General features: G+C 36.5%; 1 pseudogene; it reads right to left on the bottom strand.

Annotated features, from left to right (window-relative positions):
* Positions 1-5,272: 5,272 nt before the first annotated feature.
* On the bottom strand, positions 5,273-5,369 carry LOC122127611 (annotated as a pseudogene).
* Positions 5,370-20,109: the final 14,740 nt, after the last annotated feature.

The raw sequence follows: 20,109 nt of genomic DNA, 5'->3' as shown, positions 1-20,109 counted from the left end.
AACTAAATACCAGCACTCAGGCTACTAATTCTAGGAAAATTTCCCAAAATTATTGTGCACACTCTAATAATATTTCACTTCATCTTTCTTAGAAAATAGGTAATTAAGCGGACACCAGTGGCTCATACCTATAATGCTAGCTACTCAGGAGGCTGAGATCTGAGGATTGAGGTTCAAAGCCGGCTCGGGCAGGAGAGACTGTGAGACTCTTATCTCTAATAAACCACTAGTAAGCTGGAAGTGGCACTGTGGTCCAAGTGGTAGAGTGCTCGCCTTGAGTGGAAGAGTGCAGGGACAGTACCCAAGCCGAGAGTTCAAACCCCATGACCAACAACAACAAAAAAAAAGAAAATAAGTAACTGTAATACGAAAATTCCAAGTTCATAATCAATTTATACCTCTCTGGTGAAAGGAACTGCTAAACTATAACATTCTTGGTTTCTAGCTCAAAATAGTAGAAATCATATTTTATTCCTTCACTCAACACTGTACTGCCTGGGGACCCCATCTCTTAACCCATTCTTACTGAAAGAATGACCTGCCCAATTCCTGATGGAAACAGACTGCAGGTCTTTTGGAGCAATCGTTTCCACATTGTAGCTCACCTAAATTGTTTACCATTAGAAGTGTTTTCATTGTTTTTTATACCCAACATTTTGAGAGAAATGTACTACTTTAAAATGTTATTAAAATAAGACTGATATAAAAATCACTTTTGACCCCAGATAAATATTTTACCCTTCATATACACAAAAATGCAGTCTGACCTATCATTAATGTTAGGAACGAGAGGGTAAAAATCATAGACACCAAGTCCTAAGTATGAATTTAAGACTCTCCAACTTGTGAATACAATTGGTTTAAAAAGACATCAATACTACTGCATTTTTAAATTCTCTATGATCATGATAATGATTCCCTATGATAATGATAATGATAATGATAAACTATTATCACTTAAAAATAACTCATTTTCTTGGGAGTAGGACACAAAACAAAAGGCTAATCCTAATCATTTTAAGAGATCATTATTTATACTAAAAGTTCACTCATAACTAAAGAGAGTCTAAAACTAACTGAAGTACAGAGACACAAAGGAAATAATTTAAGTGCATCATGTACATTCAATGGACTGTTAATAGAAAACAAAGTTATACTAATAATTAGCTTACCCAATTCACTTACGTTCTTTTATTCTATTCCATTTACTTTCATAAAAACTGGGTTTTCATGAAACGATGCATAAAAATGCCTATATACCCACTTACATTTACAGATCTTAACAATTTTTATTTCAGAAATTTTATCTCTATAGTCAATGAACTGAAATAAAACTAAAATATTCAAAGGATTTTCAGAAATTGCAAGACTTGCTCTGGGATGTTATATAAGCCTTATTTGTTAAAATTGCCATAGTTACTCCCACAAAAGAGCCATTAGTAAAGATCCCTGTGCATGTACAAAACACTTTCAAATACGTCCACAATCTGGACATGACACATGCTTTTTGTTTGTTCATTTTTGAAAGGAATATCTAACAAGCATATCCACAATACTTACTTTCAATCAATAAGATGGGATATTCAAACGTAATATGGGTTTGATTATCTCTTAGTGAGAATAGATATGATCTTGCAAAGAAAGTGATTTTCAACAGAAATCCGGAAAGAGTTTATCCAATTTGTGTTTTACAGGAATAACGAGAGAGTAATATCTGTTTGGTAAAGTCGGTCCAAATCACTCCATGAGTGTATCTTAAAAGTATAACCAATTTAAGAGGTCAAATATATATTTTGTACTGACAATGATTTTACAGCAATAACTTACTACCTAATTATGTCTGTATCTTCTTACCTAACATACAATAAGAGCTGAAAGCAGTCTCTTTATCTAACTTAAAGTTGTAAATGCTTTGATTATGATGACGTTATTATTAGACAAATAATATGTACAGACGGGTGGTTCCACTGAAATGACATGAGAGAAGACTGATAAATAAAAACATTGCAACACAGTTAGCTCTTTTCAGCCTCACCCTGTCCACATTGGCAAGCAACATTGCAACAGCACACGCACACATATACACATACACACATGTTCGCACATGTATACACACATATACATGCATGCTAAATTCAGGGTTTATTGTACAAAAAAGTTCAAATAAAATATTAGTGATTAGGACAAATGATAATATGCCTTATTACAAAATAATACATAAACCATCACCACGCATGTTACATTTTATCTGACTCTCCACATGTGACCACTTAATTTATTTTTAATTAATTAATTGCCTTATTAATTAATTCATTTGTTTGGTGCAAATGCTAGGGCTTGAACTCAGGACCTGGCTTTGTCCCAGTATTTATTTTTTGTTTCAGTTTTCTCAAGGCTAGCATTTTACTGCATGTACCACAGCTCCATTTCTAGCTTTTGCTGGTTACCTTCAAATCAGAATCTAATGAACTTTTTATTCCTTGGTTTGCTTTCAAACCACAATCCACACATTTCATCTTTCTGATTAACTACTACTAAAGACATAAGCCATGAGTGTGGCTTCTACTTTTTCCTCTATAGGTATCTAATGCACATACTTAGATATTAATTTAAAAATGAGAGTATAGAAGCAAGGTGTACAGTGATGATACTGTCCTGTCAGAAATACAAGTTAGTAATGTAAATTTATTCTTAAGACCATACACAAAAAATACCATGATATAGTGTAAGAGAACTCACCATTGAACATATGAGCATTAAGAGTTTTCTAATAGATCCATTATATATTGGTACCCAACATTAGAAAAATGCATGAGTCATTAGTAAAATAGAAGTCCTTTGCATGACTACATACATTCCTTGTTTTTTTAAAAGATATTTGCTTTCATCTAAAAAGTAGGCCTGTCTATAGTCTTCATGTGATGTTGATGATTGAAAGTGAGGAGGTCAAAATGTATTAGTAGTCCTTAACTATCAATTCACATTTTTTTCTTGGAGAATATAATGATCAAATCAGTAGTTCAGAATCAGCAAGCAATAGTTCAGAATCATGCTTCCAGTGCAAGTGGATCATGAGTAAGAAATTCTCAATGCCAATTTCCACAAAGTTTTGTCACAGATACCATCTCCCTGACTTCTCTAGCTGCTTTACTACCCTCCTATTCCTTCATTGTACAGGAAAAGCGTGATTCAACTGATTTCAGTCAGATCTGTTACTAGAATTATAAAGGATTTAGTTGATTTTCTGTAATTTGATCAAAGTTATGTCGCTTTATGTAGGCTACTAAAAATGTATTTAATAACTTCAAGCAATTACATGAATTCTATTTCTATCTTTTTTAAAAAATAAAATTTTGTTTGCTCTATAAATTGATCAGAGGCATAGATTTTGTGGCTAGCTAGGTCACTGCACATCTGTCTCTCTCTCTCTCCTTTTCTTGGTTCTCATGGATAATATGATTGTTCCATAATTATCCTAATTTATTTTGCTTTTATATTTTTGGTTGCATCATTTCACTTTTTGCTTTGCCATTTCCCAAATCATTTATATAGAAGGCATTAGATCCTATTTTCTCATTCCTAGAATAAGTTGCACATGAAGACATCACTGGTCCTCATTTTCAGTGTGTATGTTTGAATACGGAGGAACATCTTTCCTCTGCTCTCCATAAATTCCCTACTCTCCAGTTAGAATAATTTCGAATAGTAAAATTGGAAAAAGAGAAAACAAATAATGGTGAATAAACAGATGCAGAAAATTCAACGAATATTTCTGACCAGTTCAAACAATATGAACTATTAGGGAAATACATGGACACCTCATTCTCACTGGCACTCAAAGTCTCTGGTTAGAAAATTCTTAGGAATATGAGGAACAACATGAAAAAGTAAGGAATGGTATCAACTGCAAGAAAAAAATGGAGAAGGATCCAAGCAAGTTTCTTCATTGGGCTGCCAAAAATATTCGGCTTACTACAGTGCGGAGACTTCTTTCCCAAAAGGCCACTCAGTGAATAGTAGGGATGACGATGAGTATACCTCTCTTCATCGAGAAGCCTACAGTGGACACTTAGGCATTGTCAGTGAGTTGGTGTCTCAAGTGGCACATGCAATAACTGTAGATGACTGGACACCCCAGCATAGTGCATATACGTGGAATAATACCAGAGTGGCTTCTTTCCTACTTCATCATGATACAGATACCAATGCGCAAACTAAAGGCCTCTTGACACCCTCACATCTTGCTGCTGAGAATTGAGATAGCAAAGATACACTGGATCTCCTTCTTTTGAACCATTATATAAAACCAGGCCTGAAGAACAACATAGAAGAAACTGCATTTGATATTGCCAAAAAGATAAGCATGTATCATTACCTCTATGAAGTTTTGGAAGGCTGCACAAATTGTTCACCTAAGTCCTAAGAGCAATATCTTTTTTTATTTTTTGGTCGGTCATGGGGCTTGAACCCTGGGCCTGGGAGCTATCCCTATGCTTTTCAGCTCAAGATGAGTGCTCTACCACTTGAGCCAGAGCTCCACTTCCAGTTTTCTAGTGGATTATTGGAGATAAGAATACCACAGACTTTCCTTCCCAGGCTGGCTTTGAACCATGATCCCCGGATCTCAGCCTCCTGTGTAGCTAGGGTTTATAGGCATGAGCCACCAGTGCCTGGCAACACCAATATTTTACTGTAAAAATTCATGGATTCCGCAGAATTCTTCCAAGTGAATTGCCTGCATTGGATGTCAAAATGTATTAAATAGTTTTTGTATACATGTACAATGATTTCTGCAGGGTTTGTGATTTTTTAATCAGAAATAATTTTAACTTACCTGTTGAAATGAGTAGTACAGAAGATAAAATATTTCTGGTGCTTGCATGAAAATGTATATTTTAAAATATTCTATATTCTATGTTTGCATAATGTTCATAATTTATTTTATTTTCTCCTAGATATACTTTGAATTCTACATTATTTTATAATATATAGGTTCATTAACATGTCCTTTCCGATTGCATTCCATATAGAAACAGTTTTATTCCTTTTTTTTCTAGGTCGTAATATTTTTTTTCTTTGGGATAAAATGACAATGTTGTCTAATTTGAAAATTTTTGTAAAGTTTATGTTATGTAAATGCCTATCTGAGGTGAAGATTTAATACACTGATGTCAAACTAAATTTAATTATATGAATTGTGTGTATTGTTATACTTGTAATTTTGTAATCAACTTTTTAATAACTGTTTTTCATTTCTTGCATCTGAAGAATGAAAAATATGGAATACTTCTCAAATTTTCATATTATCCTTGTGCAAGTGCCATGTTAGTATCTGTATTGTAATTTGAGTATACATGCTGCTGAAGCATGTGGTATCCTCTAAATTATGTAGTTAATGAAGCAATCTTTATACAGGCTTATACCTATGGGTGCCTACTTGTAACAAGGAAACCTTATTGTTCCTAACAATGCTATCGGTCTTATTTCCCCAAAATTCTGTGAATAGTGGAAAAAATTATATTGATCAGTTGATTACTCACATTTGCAAATTTTTTTGTGAATGACTATCTTAAGTCTTTTGATTTGGAATTTGATCGTACTCTCAATTATTTATAGATAGGTCCAAAAGTGATGGCTTTTTCAAGTATTTATTTATCCAACTGAATTAGCTTTGTGGACCTAATGGATTCAAAGTAAGCGTTGCTTGAGAGCTACTTCTAAACTTCTTCAGCTGACATTTTCCCAAATGAGGTGTTACTGGCACAAATGTCTACCTGAGCCTTTACGCTTTTTCCATGTGGGAACAGACCAATCAGAACATCTTACCCTGACAGCATAGATTGTCTTACTGGAACAAAACTAATCTTGGTTACAAGGGATCATGGAGAGATGAACATTTCAAACAGAACTGTTCAGACTAGAAGGTATTTTATCAAAATATAATTGTTTATTATACCTTCCATTTCAAAAGTAGCTAAAGCCAAGAAGGTGAAAAAATTGTTGGTATGCATGATTACTTAATGTCCTGGCCTGTCTACCATCCAACCAGGCAGGAACTTACACTACTGCCTTTTTATCACCAAATATTTTCAGAAGTCCATATATTTCTCCTCATTATTAGGCATTAAATTGATAATGTTTTAATCACAGTGTTTTCTATTGCCTCCATGCTGTAAATCTACAAATGGTAAAGTTTTAGGTCTAACTCTATCAAACACTGAGGTAGAGATAATGGAATAATACTTTAAAACAAAGTTGCCTTTGATACAGTAACTACAACAGAACAATGCAGCACACATGTCTTTTAATTATATTATATATAGTTATATATTTTATATTTATATGTGCTTATTTTATATTTCACACAGTGAAACTTACTGGAATTAGTTGATAATTGGACAAATAAATTGATACTTATTTATTCCAATAAATAGATTTGGAATATAAATAATTAGGTTTAAAATATATATTAGACTATAAAAAGTATCAATGCAATGTTTTTAGTATAAACTTGTGATACATTGTAACTGTTCTTGGTCTTCTGAATCCACATGGTAAAAAACAGTGTTTTCCTCTAATCTATAATGGATTTTACCCTGCTGCTCTGTTTACTGTTTTAACTCTCTTGTCCCAGGCTGTTTTTCTCCATATTTCTGAAGCATTCCTACTGATTATGTCCAAATTTTGCTAAGATGTCTAAAAAATATTATTCTTCTGCAGTAACCATGGGTCCTAGGATCCCAGGTCCCAGTTGCCTGCATCATCAGATAATAGGGGCAAGTCTTCCCACCAAGGCCCATGCAACATGTCAACACAAATAATTGAATACCCATCTCAATTTCTCATTTCCTTCATTTCAGGGCCCCAATTCCTTGAGATGCAGGAATTAGCAGCAAGCAATTGTGAAATGCAAGGCAATTTAAAATGAAGGATGAGATCACAAAATTTGAGAGAAAGTACTGTAATTCAAACATTCAACTTACAGATGACCAGCCCATATGAGTGAACAAGTTCACAAAGTGTCATAAGATTATTTTTAATACCCCACCCCTATGATTAATGAAAGATTTTATTCCAACATAAATTGGCCAAAACATAGTTGCTGGAAGGATAGATCCATAATTGATCTACCAAAGCCCAGAAAACTTGACTTAGAGGTCAAATATAATTCAGAAAAAACATTTGAAGCACTAAGAAGTGCTTCAAAACACTGGGACTTCAGTACAACATGGTTCTGTGCTATAAAAATGTCACTCTCAAACCAATGATAATCTACATTGAATCTCCTAAAAGTGTATTCCTTTTCAAATAAACTTTTCAAAATCACATTCGCCAAAATAACGTTTGACAAGTTGATGATACTTAGTGACATTACAAGTTTTTCAAGTGTAGGGAACAAGTTACAATAGAGTTGAATTATTTACACAACACTAATGCAAAACACATTCAACCTTTCATTAAAGTGTAGAAATAGTACCACCCACAATTTGTGTTTTTCAGTAAGGGCCTTCCAGAAATGTGATAAATAGATCAGCCTCCTAAATTTCAAACCCAAACATTAGCTAATAAATTACATCATTTAATAAGTTACATTTTAAAAAGTCAAAAATAGTTGCCTTATCATATGTTATTTTATATTTTCCCTCTGTCTAACATAGTAAGAAATATGACTTTAAGTCTTGAATATCGGTACTCTTCAGAGATATGACAAACATAATATCTGTCTTCTATTTCTATCATATTCCTCTCTAGGAATAAATTATATTTTCTTCTTTTTCCAAAACTTATAGGTAGTAGAAAATATTATTCCATGTAAAATAAAAGAATCTCACCATTGTACAAAGCCATTTATAAAAATTCGTAGTTAAGAATACATTCTAATAAATTTTTAACTTTCTTTTCGACTAAAGATTAATCTTCTAAATGAATGAGAATAAAATCATGTTTAGGTGCTTCACGTCTCCAGTCTTGCAAATTGTTGCTGCAGATGAATCAATTATGGAAATATAGGCTGACATAGTTCAAGAATATGCAGGATTGAAAGTCCATGGAATGTATATAAACCTTTCAAAGTATTAATACACAGTTTAACAGAATGACAATCAGGAAGTTGAAACCAGAGAGGAATTATAGTAAAGACATAGAATGAATGAATAATGAACAAGTGGCAAGTAAAGTTAGAATACTCAATGTGCACATATGATAAAGGACGTGGTAAATTGGAAATAAATCTTGGAGAACGGGTTGGTGAGGAATGATGGAAAGAGTGACTCTAATCTAGGAGCATTAGACAATTAGATGGATATATTTAATTGTAACACAATTGCACTACCTTTTAAAATTCAGTTAAAAAACACAACAAGAAACAAAAGCACACAAAAATTACAACCTAACAACAATCTCTAGAGAGTATGAATATGGCATCTCAAAATTTTAATCAGTTAAAGTAGGGCTGTATTGGGAAAAGCAAACAAAGCTGTTCAAAATGGGAAGTTTGAGATAGGGGAGAAATTTGAACAGAATTAAATAGATTATCTAAGGTTATAAATCACCTAAATCTGCTGCAAATAATATCTTTCTTCTAAGAGTTTTCTGTCTAAACTGGATAATCCAATCCTGAGACACACTTGGTAGCTTGTGAGGATAGAATAGAAGAAACAAGATCAAGAACCCATTACTCCACTGGAGAGAAAACAATCCTCTATATTTTCTCTAATCTCTCTTCACTACTCTTTCTTCATATTTTAAGTCAATTGATTTTGAATTATATTTTTGCTTCTTTCTTCTGGCAAAGTAATTGGTCGTCAAAGTAATTCATTAAATATTATTTGTCCTTTGCTTCTTTCATGCTGTTTAATTGGCCAAGTGAGTCCATTAAACTTCCCTCTTGCATTTGGTTGCCATGAAACAACATATATGTTAATGAGGAGAAATCTAATGTAAAACCATGTCTCCAGAAAACTGTCCAAGAAGCTGTGATCACAAATATTTGGCTATATTTTTTCTTTGACCTTGAAAGACTTCTTGTGTCTAAAGTCAAAATTAAGTACTCCGTCACATGTTGGTTCAATCAGAATTGTCTAACCTCAAAGATATATTTTGCTAACAAGATGTTTAGAGGAAACCAAAAAATACTGCACTTTTATCTTCTCTCTTAAGATTCTCCTGAGATACCATATCAGGAACAGTGAAGTTATTCCATGCAAAATTATTTCTATATATTATTTTTTTCTTGGTCTTGCATTTCTTCACCAAGATGTATGGAGGAGAATACAGTTAAATCACCCATACCTTGGAAGACAGTGTCTGTTACAAAAGGACAATGCTTCTATGTCCTACTTCTATGTCCTCCCCTTAGCTCTTGCCGGATTTCCAATTAATCACAGCTTCTTGGCTTCAGGTCTAGTGAACCTGAAGGACTATATGGGTTCCACCACTGCTCCATCTTCATTATTTCTTTTTTAAAACTCTTTAAGTTGCCTCATTTGGATGTGGAATTTATTTTCATGTCTTCATTCAATAAGTTCTGCATTGTAGTGAGCTAAATGGGCTCTGTAAAATCACTTTAGGGAGTAAAAATACTAACACAATTTATATAAAAAAGTTTTGACCTCCCTTCACTGCTGAAGACAATACACTTAGCTAAGGCTTCTAAGAAAACTTTTTTAATTAACATTTCCATTTGCTCAATTCTTTTCTGAACGTTTTGGCATATAAAATAACAGAAGTCTTCACTATCTGATATTAATAAGGATATTATTTTTTGTGAGTCACTTAGAAATGTGAAATCATTGGTTTGAAGTATACAATCAGATTTTTTTCTGTGTTTCACTGCTTTATGTCCAAAGACATTGTGGAAAGTGTTACAAACAGAAATGTGTAATCCCAACACCTTCTTCCATTATGAAGGGCACTTTCTCCCTAAATATTTTGACTCAAATTATCTTTTTCAGAGAATAACTGCTTGGAAATTAAAGGTAAATTCACAAATTTTGAAGCCTCATTTTTTTAAGAACTTTGAATTTAAATTGCAATACAACCTTGTTTCAAACAGTGAGAATATAGTTCCTGGGTAAAGACAATTCCAAGGGAACCTACAGGACTTACAGCAAGGTTTCTGAGGTCAGATTGTTTAGTGTGAAAAAGAGCCATCTTCATCCACATTTCTCCCTCTCTACTAAGTTTCCTTGGATTTCTTTGCATGAAAGCCTATTCTTCCAGGCAATTTTAAATTTTCTTAATAGGCTAAGTTGTTAAAATTTTGAACAATTAAAATTTACCTGTCATAACTTTAAAACTCTTGAAAATCCTTTATCAGAATCACGAATTCATCAATCTTAATTCCACCCTTACCATCAAAAAGTTAACATGCTGTTTCATGATATAGTATCCATGCAGCTATTATTTTCCAGTGGCTTTGTTATGCATATATATAACCATATTAGCTGATGCTAAGCAAAATGAATTCAAATATATGGAACCAGATTTTTTTCATTTGTGGTTGTTGTTTTTGATGAACTATGTGATTTCTGATTTCTTTGGGTTTTTCCCCTATGGTTTATCCCTGCTGTATTTCATTTTGTATTGTGTATATATTTACCTTAATTAGCAAAGGGAAGAGGAAAAGCATAATGGTGAGACAAAGGACAAAAGGAAAACCAATGCAATAGCAATACTCACAAGACAATATGTTGGAAACGTACATTAAAACTTGTGAGGGGTGAAGGGGTGAAGTAAAACTGTGAGAAAAATGAGGGAGTGTTAACAAGTTTGAAAAGTTATGATTTAATTCCTTACAATTACTGTAACACCACTGTACATCACTTTGATAATAAAATTGAAAAAAATAAGCTGCGTAAAATATACTTTCACTGTATTGGCACAGTAAATAATATTCTTTATGTAGTAATATTTTAAAAATCAATACTATTTGGCATCTAATTTGAATTAATTACCCCTTCTTTATCAGCGGGTCATCAACTTGAATGTTATCCAACTAGAAAATACTTTCACAATATAATTGCCAAATTTTTCAAAAAAGAATAAATTTAGTACTTTCTCATTCTAAAACAGAAAACAGTTTAATGCTATGGAAACTCATAACTTTTAAAAGTAAGTAAGTTGTTAAGAGGACAGAATATATGTGTTCTTCAAAATTCGTATGACTAATAACTACTTATTTTTAAATTTGCAACATTCCTGAGAGATTCAAAACAGTACCTGTTTGCATGTTATGTAATTCTGCAATAGATGCATTTTCTAATGGGGTGTTACAGATTGAGAAGTCAACAGAAAAATAGCCACATTCTGGTAGAGGATAAGACTATGAAGCATGTGTAATAATTAATTCAAGAGTAAACAATTGTTTATCAGAGTAAGCTATTATAAATATGACCATCAATCCCAAGATTTATGCCATAAAGTCATCCTAGCCCAACAGTTTCCAACTTGTAAGGGGCAACTTTAAATTTCTTAATTCACATCATGAATACCTTATCTCTATTTTGAAAAAATACTACACCTCTGCTAATGTGAGGCCCTCCTTGTTCTGAAAAGAACACCACAATAAAATGAACTGCATCATTTTTCCTCCACTGGTATTCTTGAGATCAGAACACATGCAAATATTATTTATATTTATACTTTTTTAACTATCATAGATATTCAGGATGCAAAGATAGGAAAATTTTGGTTCAAAGCCCACCCAGGCAGGAAGGTTTCTTAGAATCTTATCTCCAAAAAACTTCTTCACAAAAGCCAGACTCAAGTGGCACTGAGGTTGAAGTGGTAGGGCACGAGCCTTGAGTATAAACAGGCTCAGAGACACTGCCCAGGCCAAGAGTTCAAGCTCTAGGACGAACCCATAAAACAAAAACAAAACTGAAAACAAACCACAAACCTAGCATTTTTCTTCATTTATACATAGGCACGTATATAAGGAAATGGCTTCCTGTATTACATATAGGTAGAAGAAAGTAGATGTCACACAATTACTCTGTTCATACCGTATTAAAGCAAACCATTAAAATATTGGTTTTTCTAAATTTATAAATTAATGTCATCCATTTGTTGGCAACTCTGCTGGATTATTCACATTAACATGGTATACATGAACTGGGTGAATTATCTATTAACTATGTTCTAATTATAACTCTCTTGAAAGAATATCTAGGCAAATAGAATGCCAGAATCATTTGTGAATTTTTCACTTAATCCCTCTACTTAAAAAGAATTTTGTAGTATCCTATAGAATATGAAATTACAAACAAAACCAAAAAATATATTTTAAATGTAAATTCTAATTTAACAAGGTCTACAAAGTCCTACATTAGGCAAACGTTACTATTTCTCCAGACTTAAGCTTTTGTAATCCTTCAACATTTATTTGGAATCCAACAGAATGAGGCTTTCTTACTTTTGCAAATTTTTGGATGGGAATCATGAGCTATTTTGCATCTAGGAATGTTCTGTAATGATGAGAGCATTTAAAACACAAGTGAGGATATATATGAGTTGCATTCATTAGGAACCTTGACTTCTCAAAACATAATGACACAATTAGCCCAAGCTTCCAACTGTATATTCCTTTCTTGTTGTTTGGTTTGTTTTACTGAGACAAAATTATTCACGTTGTCCAGGGAAGGTATCCTTATGTAATTCCACTCTCTAATCTCCTGTCTGAGTGCAAGAATTCTAGACTTGTAGCACATTGCCCTGCCATAGTTTGTTTATATAATCTATAACAGACTAACAATTCTGAAATTCTCCTCTGATCTTATCCATTAGACTGACTGCTCAGACTGTTTATGTACTATTTTCAAAGATGTTTTATCATTTGACACAGGATATGAACATTTTCAGATGCATCTGCAGGGTTCCCTGATTCATTCCTCCATGGATCCTATCCCATTAATAATGATTGTTAGACTCTCTTACAATCTCTGGTCCGTACCAATGTAATATTCTCAACTTCTGGGGGAAAGTTCAGGTGAGGGCTTGCTAATAATAAAAATTATCACTTGATTCTAATCTTACTCAAGACCTGTTTTCTATTGTTTTCTATGTTTTCTACATATTCTGAGCATTGTTTCATTTGTGTATTTTTGTGTGCACCTATAAGTGCCTCTGTGTGTATGTGTATGATTGTATGTATGTATGCAAAAACCTAAAGCTGTTATTCAGCAATCTTGCTCGTGAGTGGTATTCCAGCTTTTGCCTGGTTAATTATAGGTAGTGTCGCAAAGCCTATACTGTCCAAGCTGGATGCAAATTGAACTTACCAGACTCCTTTACATTCTTAGGTTTTATTTATCCAGGAGTATCAACTTTTAAACTTCAAACACTTTTGTGAGTGTAAAGTCTAACCTGTAGCCCAGATTTTTAACTTGAGAATTCATGTAAAGACAGATGAACATTATACATTACATATCCTGAGTGTACACTGTTAGAAATGTGGTCATAAACTCAGTTGTTTTGAGATCTGAGGATTGGGTTTAAAGCCAGCATGGGTAGGAAAGTCCTGGAGACTCATTTCTCCAATAATTACCAGAAAACTGGAAGTGGTACTGTGGCTCAAGTGGAAGAGCACTAGCCTTGAGCTGCATTTCGGAGGGACAGCAACCTGTCCCATATTTCAAGTGCCACGAACAAAAAAAAAAGAATATAAGAAAAGGAAAAAAAGAAATGTGATCATAGCCACCAGGTTCATTGCTAGTATAATTCCTGTTCTCCTAAGATGGACTCTCTTTTTCCAGTTAAATCTATTCTCCCATATCTGACTTGCGTTGGAAACCGAATCATTCTTCCATTTTCCTTTTTGCACATTTAGGTGAATAGCAAGCGTGATTTAGAAAAGGACTGGCCTCATGCTTCATGTTCCACTTAGCAATAATGCTTTCTCTATATCACTCCCATAAATCTACATACTGGACTTGGCTTTATTGTTTCAATGTTATCGTTATCTTATTTTTAGAGTCTTCTATATTGTAGTGAACACTTATACATAAACACAGAACTTCTTATTCTCCTATAATTGGTATTGTTTCTCTTAGTGTTAGCTCATGTACACTTGGGAAATTAATACACAGCATATAGACTCAAAAAAAATGATCTGAGAACATTCTTCTCATTTAAAATTCACCTTAATTTACAGAGCACATAAGAAGTTTGAACAAAATGTTCTCATGGATAAAGTATTTATAAGCAATTTAAATTTCATTTCTCTTCACTAAGTTGGCTCTGAAACACGTGTTACCTCATGTCCAAAAGTGTCCTTGTGCTATTTCAATGAAGCAAGAAAACATTCATATTTTTCCTGGAGCAGCACCATAGTTTGTTACTGGAAGAAAATGGAAGTAACTTTTAATGGATGTGGAAACTGATCCCAGGAGAGAGATTGAACATAGAGAAATGACAAAGTTGAAGTTATCTATTGCTTTCCTTTTTACTGTACAAGAAAAGAATCCAAGGCTTGAAGGAAACTATGTCTCTGAATTTTTTGAGTGTGTCCTTTACTCATGTAAAACTTGTCTGTAAACTTCCGGTTGAGAGTATTATAAAAGGAAACAATATACCATTTAAAGGCCAGCATAGAACAAAAGAAAGTAACTTTGTTTTAAAAGTGTTCTATTGCAAAGAAGTAAAGATATGGAGGTTTTAAAGTGTCTTATGCATGGATGTTTCACTCCTGAGATGATTCTCTTGTTGCAGGAATCAGTTATCAATTCCTTTATTCTGGTCCTGTGTTTTCCATAACAATAAGGATTCCAGAAAAGCAGGATCCAGTGAGTATGATCAGCAAAAGCAGCCTCTTCTCAGATCACCATTATTTTAAGGAGAGTCCCAAAGAAACACCCAGGGTTTGTTTTGTTTTCTTGTTTGTTTAGTTTGTGCTTGTTCTGGGGCTTGAACTTAGAGACTGGCCCCTGTCCCTGAACAGTTGTCTTTCTTTCCCACCTGGCCCAAAGCTACTACTCTACTGCTTGAGCTAAAACTCCACTTCTGGCTTTTTTGGTATTTAATTACAGATAAGAGTTTGACAGACTCTCTTGCCTGGGTTGGCTTTGAACTAAGACAGTAAGAAAGCTAAGTGACATCAACTGTATGGACTTCTCTTTTGAACCAAGAAATATGAGATGAAGTTTATTATATAGCTAATATCTGACCATTTTTAAAGAAGAGAAATGTTTAGCAAGAAGCCATAACAAATAACTCAGCCAAAGTAGGTGCACTACTAAATCATTTGGGAAGATTACTATTGACTTCACATTCCTTTGGGGGAAACTTAAAGCCATATTTGCACTTTTTTGTTGGTTGTGGGGATTGAACATTGATCCTGGGCACTGTCTCTCAGATCATCAGCTCAACTGAGCACTCTACCACTTTAGCTATAACACAATTTCCGGGTTTTGGGGGTTAATTGAACATAAGTGTTTCATGGACTTTCCTGAGCAGGCTGGCTTTGAACCAAAATCCTCTGGTCTCAACCTCCTGAGTAGCTAGGATTAGAGGCATGAGCCACTAGCACCCAGCTCATATTTGCATTTATGTACACTTAATGTCACTATGTAGACAAAGAATGGAAATCTGAACCAAATGATGTGACATTGCAGCTTTTCAGAATAATTGAGGTAGCAATAAATATGTCCTCCTTTCACATTTTGTTACATTAATGACTCATGAGCTATGGGACTCTTATATTAACATCCCCTTTCATCTTTGTAGGTGTATTTAGTATCAGAAAATGTTCATAGAGAAATATAGAAAGACAGATTTTTAGAAAGCAAAGGAGATCAGGTATGAAAGAACAGCATAGAAGGAGATACATTTATCACACAGAGATTAAGAACTAACCTAGGATATTTTGAATGCTAAAAGCAATGAGGAATAAACCTAGTTGATAACTAGTTTTTCAATAACCAAAAATAGTTCCCTAGAACGCTTTCTGCTATACCTTAGTTACTATTATTTTTTCTTTCCATCTGGAGTTATTCCTTCTCTTCTGTCACAACTGTTAATTAGCCTCTGCCTTTTTGGTGCGATGACTTGCCAAAAGAGTTTCCAAATCTCACTTAGACTACCCTTCTCATTGTGATTAGCAGTGACCACACTCAAAAGCCTGGAATCTTTGAATTTCCAGAAATAATCACCTAACATCTAAGCACATTCCTGGCATTAATTGATATGACCTAATGAACAAAATATTTTTTCAACACAGTATCCTAACACAGGTAAAGTACATTAATTAGGGACTATTGTCAGGTATCAGTATGGAAGGAGCAATTATACATTCCAAGTATGGGTTCTTTATTTTTCATTTACTAATTAAATGTTCATTGTTGTTGTTGCTGTTGTTGTTTTGGCAGTCCTGGAGCTGACACTCAGAGCTTGGGAATTATTCCTCAGCTTTTCTTTTTTATCTTTTTTGTCCACCATTTGAGGCACAGGACCACTTCCAGTGTTTCCTTTGCTATTTATGAGGAATTGAACCCAGGGTTTCATGCATGCGAGGCAATCACCATACCATGAAGCCACATTCCCAGAACCCTAAATGACTTTCTTAAGATGCATTACCTTTTCATTCTGTAACTATGTATCATAATTTTAACCAGAAAATTTTTGCTAGAAAAGAGCATTGACCACAATACGGAGTCCAGGAAGGCTAGATGGGCAATGGATAACTGTCACCTTGTAGACAGGGCACAGAGGGACTTACCTCATGGAGCTGGTACAATAGACTGAGTGAGACAGCTCCTGACCCACAGCCTACCTCCAGAATGAGAGGGCCACCTTGGTTCCAACCACATGGGGATGCTGGGTCACCTCCTCCAGCACGCATTGAATCAGTTCCTGAGAGTGAAAGAGAAAGAAAGAAGGTCAGAATTACACTTAAGCCAGGTGCTGGTGGCTCAGGCCTATAAGCTGAAGTACAATTGAGGCTGAGATATGAAGATCGTGGTTTATAGCCAGCCCAGGAAGGAACACCTGTGAGACATTTATCTCCAAAGAACCACCAGAAAATTGGAAGAGGTGCCGTGACTCACGTGGTAGAGTGCTAGCTTTGAGCTGAGGAGCTCAGGGAGCTGCCCCGGGCCCAAAGTTCAAGCCCCGTGACTGAAAAGAAGTGGACTTCCCACCACAAGAAGTGGACTGAATAGCACTCATTGTCCTAGGAAGGATGGCAGAGAAGTCAGGCCGAGCTTCCTGTCAGCTGGAAGTTATTAGTAGTTCACCCGGCTTCTCTGTGCATCAGTTTCCCCAGCTTCATAACTGAACAAAGTGAAGGATCCCGTTACTCATGGGGATAGGGTAATAAAGAAAGAGAGCCATGTTTTGTTTCACAATCCCTTACCTGTTGCACCATTAATAACACACACCATCGGATATCTTTCCAGGTATCTTCCTAACATATGCTCACAGAATTGCCAAGAACAGTATCAGATGGTCCCTCCCTCTGTGCCTGTCCCTGCTCCAGAGATCCCTCTGTATTAATCCCTTGTTTCCTCACAACTGTCACATGAGGAGATTGAAGTCGAATGGTCAAGGTCCAACCCAGAGCTTCACCTCTGGTCAAGAATCGGCTGCCATGGACTGAGTTTGGGACAATCCATCTAAACCAATGACTGTGCGTGGCGCTATATGTCTACCATCCCAACTACAGAAGACCGGGCCTAGTGGTTCATGCCTGTCACAGATAGGAGGACCATGATCCGGCCCAGCCTGAGCATATATTAATTCTCCTTCTCAGAAATGCCCAAGACAGAAGAGCTTGACTCACATGGTAGAAGACCTGACTGGCAAGCCTAAGGCCTTGAGGTCAAACCCTAATAAACCATAAAGAACCAGAGTCCCAGTGCCAGATGCTCATGCCTATAATCCTAGGTACTCAGGAGGCTGAGATCTGAAGATCATAGCTCAACATTTAAAATAGGGCTGGCCTCGCCCATCAGACATCATGATGAGAAGACCCAGAGTCTGACCTATGCTGTTGCGCTCCATACTAGCATAATTCATATCCTCACTAAGTGTTGGCCTTGCTCTCTGTCCCCCTAGGAAGCTATCCCCTGCAGGCCGCACTCCCAGGTCCTCCCAAGCTCGCACTGCCACCAACCAGGCCCAAGGGAGTACACAGCTCCATTGCACACAGATCCCTTGTTCTTGTAATTTAAGTGTGCTGTGTCCCCTTCACGCCTCTCACCATTCCAGGCCCCCAGACCTCAGCTGTGAAGCCCATACATGCCCCAAAGATAGCAGATAGAAGTTACCAAAACATTCAGCCTCCTTTTTACAACCCACTTCTACACACACACACATACACACACACACACACACACACACACACACACACACACACACACACACACACACACACATCCAGACCGGTGACAGAAGTCTCATCCATGCAGCACCTGCAATTTGCCAACTCATTACTCACCTGAGCACAGTCAGGCTGTACAAGGAAAAAGATGATCTCTCTCTCTCTCTCTGTCCCTCTCTCTGTCTCTCTGTGTCTCTTTGTCTTCAGGTGAAAGATTGACCGAGCACAGAAGACAAGGGCTCACACAGCAAGGGTGTCTATCTTCTGTATCCAACATCTCCCATCTCCAGAAAAAAAGGAATAGACCCCAGAAGGCAGGTGTAGACATGCTGCTCCCCACCTCTGATTAAAGTCACTGGGTTCCCGCCAGGGAGAGGAAGGGCGCTGATGTGAGGCTGTGTGGTTCCCACTGCTCCAGGCCAGAGGATCTGTGGCACCCACTCTTCACCCAACCCTGCATCTCTCTGTATCCTGGGACACTAGCCGCTGGGAATGGTGGTGGGATACTCGGGTCAACACCTACCTCCACCCCTGGGGCACATTTGTGTCCAGTGTGTGGGCCAGACTGTGGGGCACAGGGGAGGCGTGGTTCCAGGTTGGAGGTGAGGGGGATATGGAGTAGCAGGGTGCGGGGCTCACATGTGTTGCTGGCAGAAGTTGTTGGGAACTGCTCAAGGTGGGGCAAGCAGCAATGGCAGAGGCATGACAGACACTCAGGCCCTGAGCAGAGAACAGGGCAGCCACGACCAGGTCAGAGCCACAAGCTAGCTCGTGGCACACCATTACACCATTGCCTGAGGAATCCATGGGTCTGAACCCATAAGCACCAGGTTTGAAATCCTGCTCCATGGGGAAGGGGGGAGGGGCAGCGGCACAGGCGGGCACATGGTGGGCCTGAGGAAGGCCTCTCTTCCTAGGTCTGGAGTCTCTTGCTCACCACTCAGCCATCTCTACCTTCCTCAACTGCTGGTAGTGTTGTCAACAAACAGAGGGAATCACAGTGCTACTGGGCAGCATGGAATGTGGGCGTGGCCACCATTCTTGTATCCCATTGGTCAGAAAGAACAATGAAACAATGGGGGTGTGGCTGGAATCCTGTGATGCAGGCAGAATGGGCAGAGTCAATATGACAGCACCCCCTTTCCCCAGAACTCTGTCCAAGCCAGTTGGGGACAAGAGAGTGACCTGCTTTAGCAGGAGGGCTGCACAGATTATTGTTTATGTCTGTTTGTTCCCAGACCTTGAACTTAGGATCTGGGCACAATCTGTGAGTTGCTTTTGATCAAGGCTAGCTCTCCACCACTAGAGTCACATGGCTTTACTTCTGGCTTTCTTGGCACAAGTTGGACAGGAGTCTCAAGGACTTTCCTGCCTAGGGTGACTTTGACCATGATCCTCCTTTCACAGCCTTGTAAGCTTTAAGGAGGACTGCTGAGAGCCACTGATGCCTGGCTAATCATTGGTTTTGCTGATGTTCTTGGACAGACCTGTGAGTTACATATCCTCAGATTTAAGTGGTAGGAGCTGGAGCCCACAGTTTGAATCCTGGTCTGCCACCAACAAATGGCAGGAGATCCTATGAAACTCATTTCTATTCATATGATTACCGAAGGAATATGATGTTTGTCATGATTAAATGGGCACTACTTGAATGATTCAATGATAAAATTATACACAATTACATTATAGGACACTGGTTGATATTAATTAATACTTTATGAAGCATTTAAACAATCACATTCATTAAATGGAGGTCAAATGAAATACCTACGAATTGGGCATCACATAGCATG

Source organism: Dipodomys spectabilis, unplaced genomic scaffold (assembly GCF_019054845.1).
Source record: "Dipodomys spectabilis isolate Male_0828 unplaced genomic scaffold, ASM1905484v1 ptg000304l, whole genome shotgun sequence".
NCBI lineage: Eukaryota > Metazoa > Chordata > Mammalia > Rodentia > Heteromyidae > Dipodomys > Dipodomys spectabilis.
The sequence above is the reverse complement of the archived record's forward strand: the minus strand, read 5'-3'. Positions and strand labels throughout refer to the sequence as shown.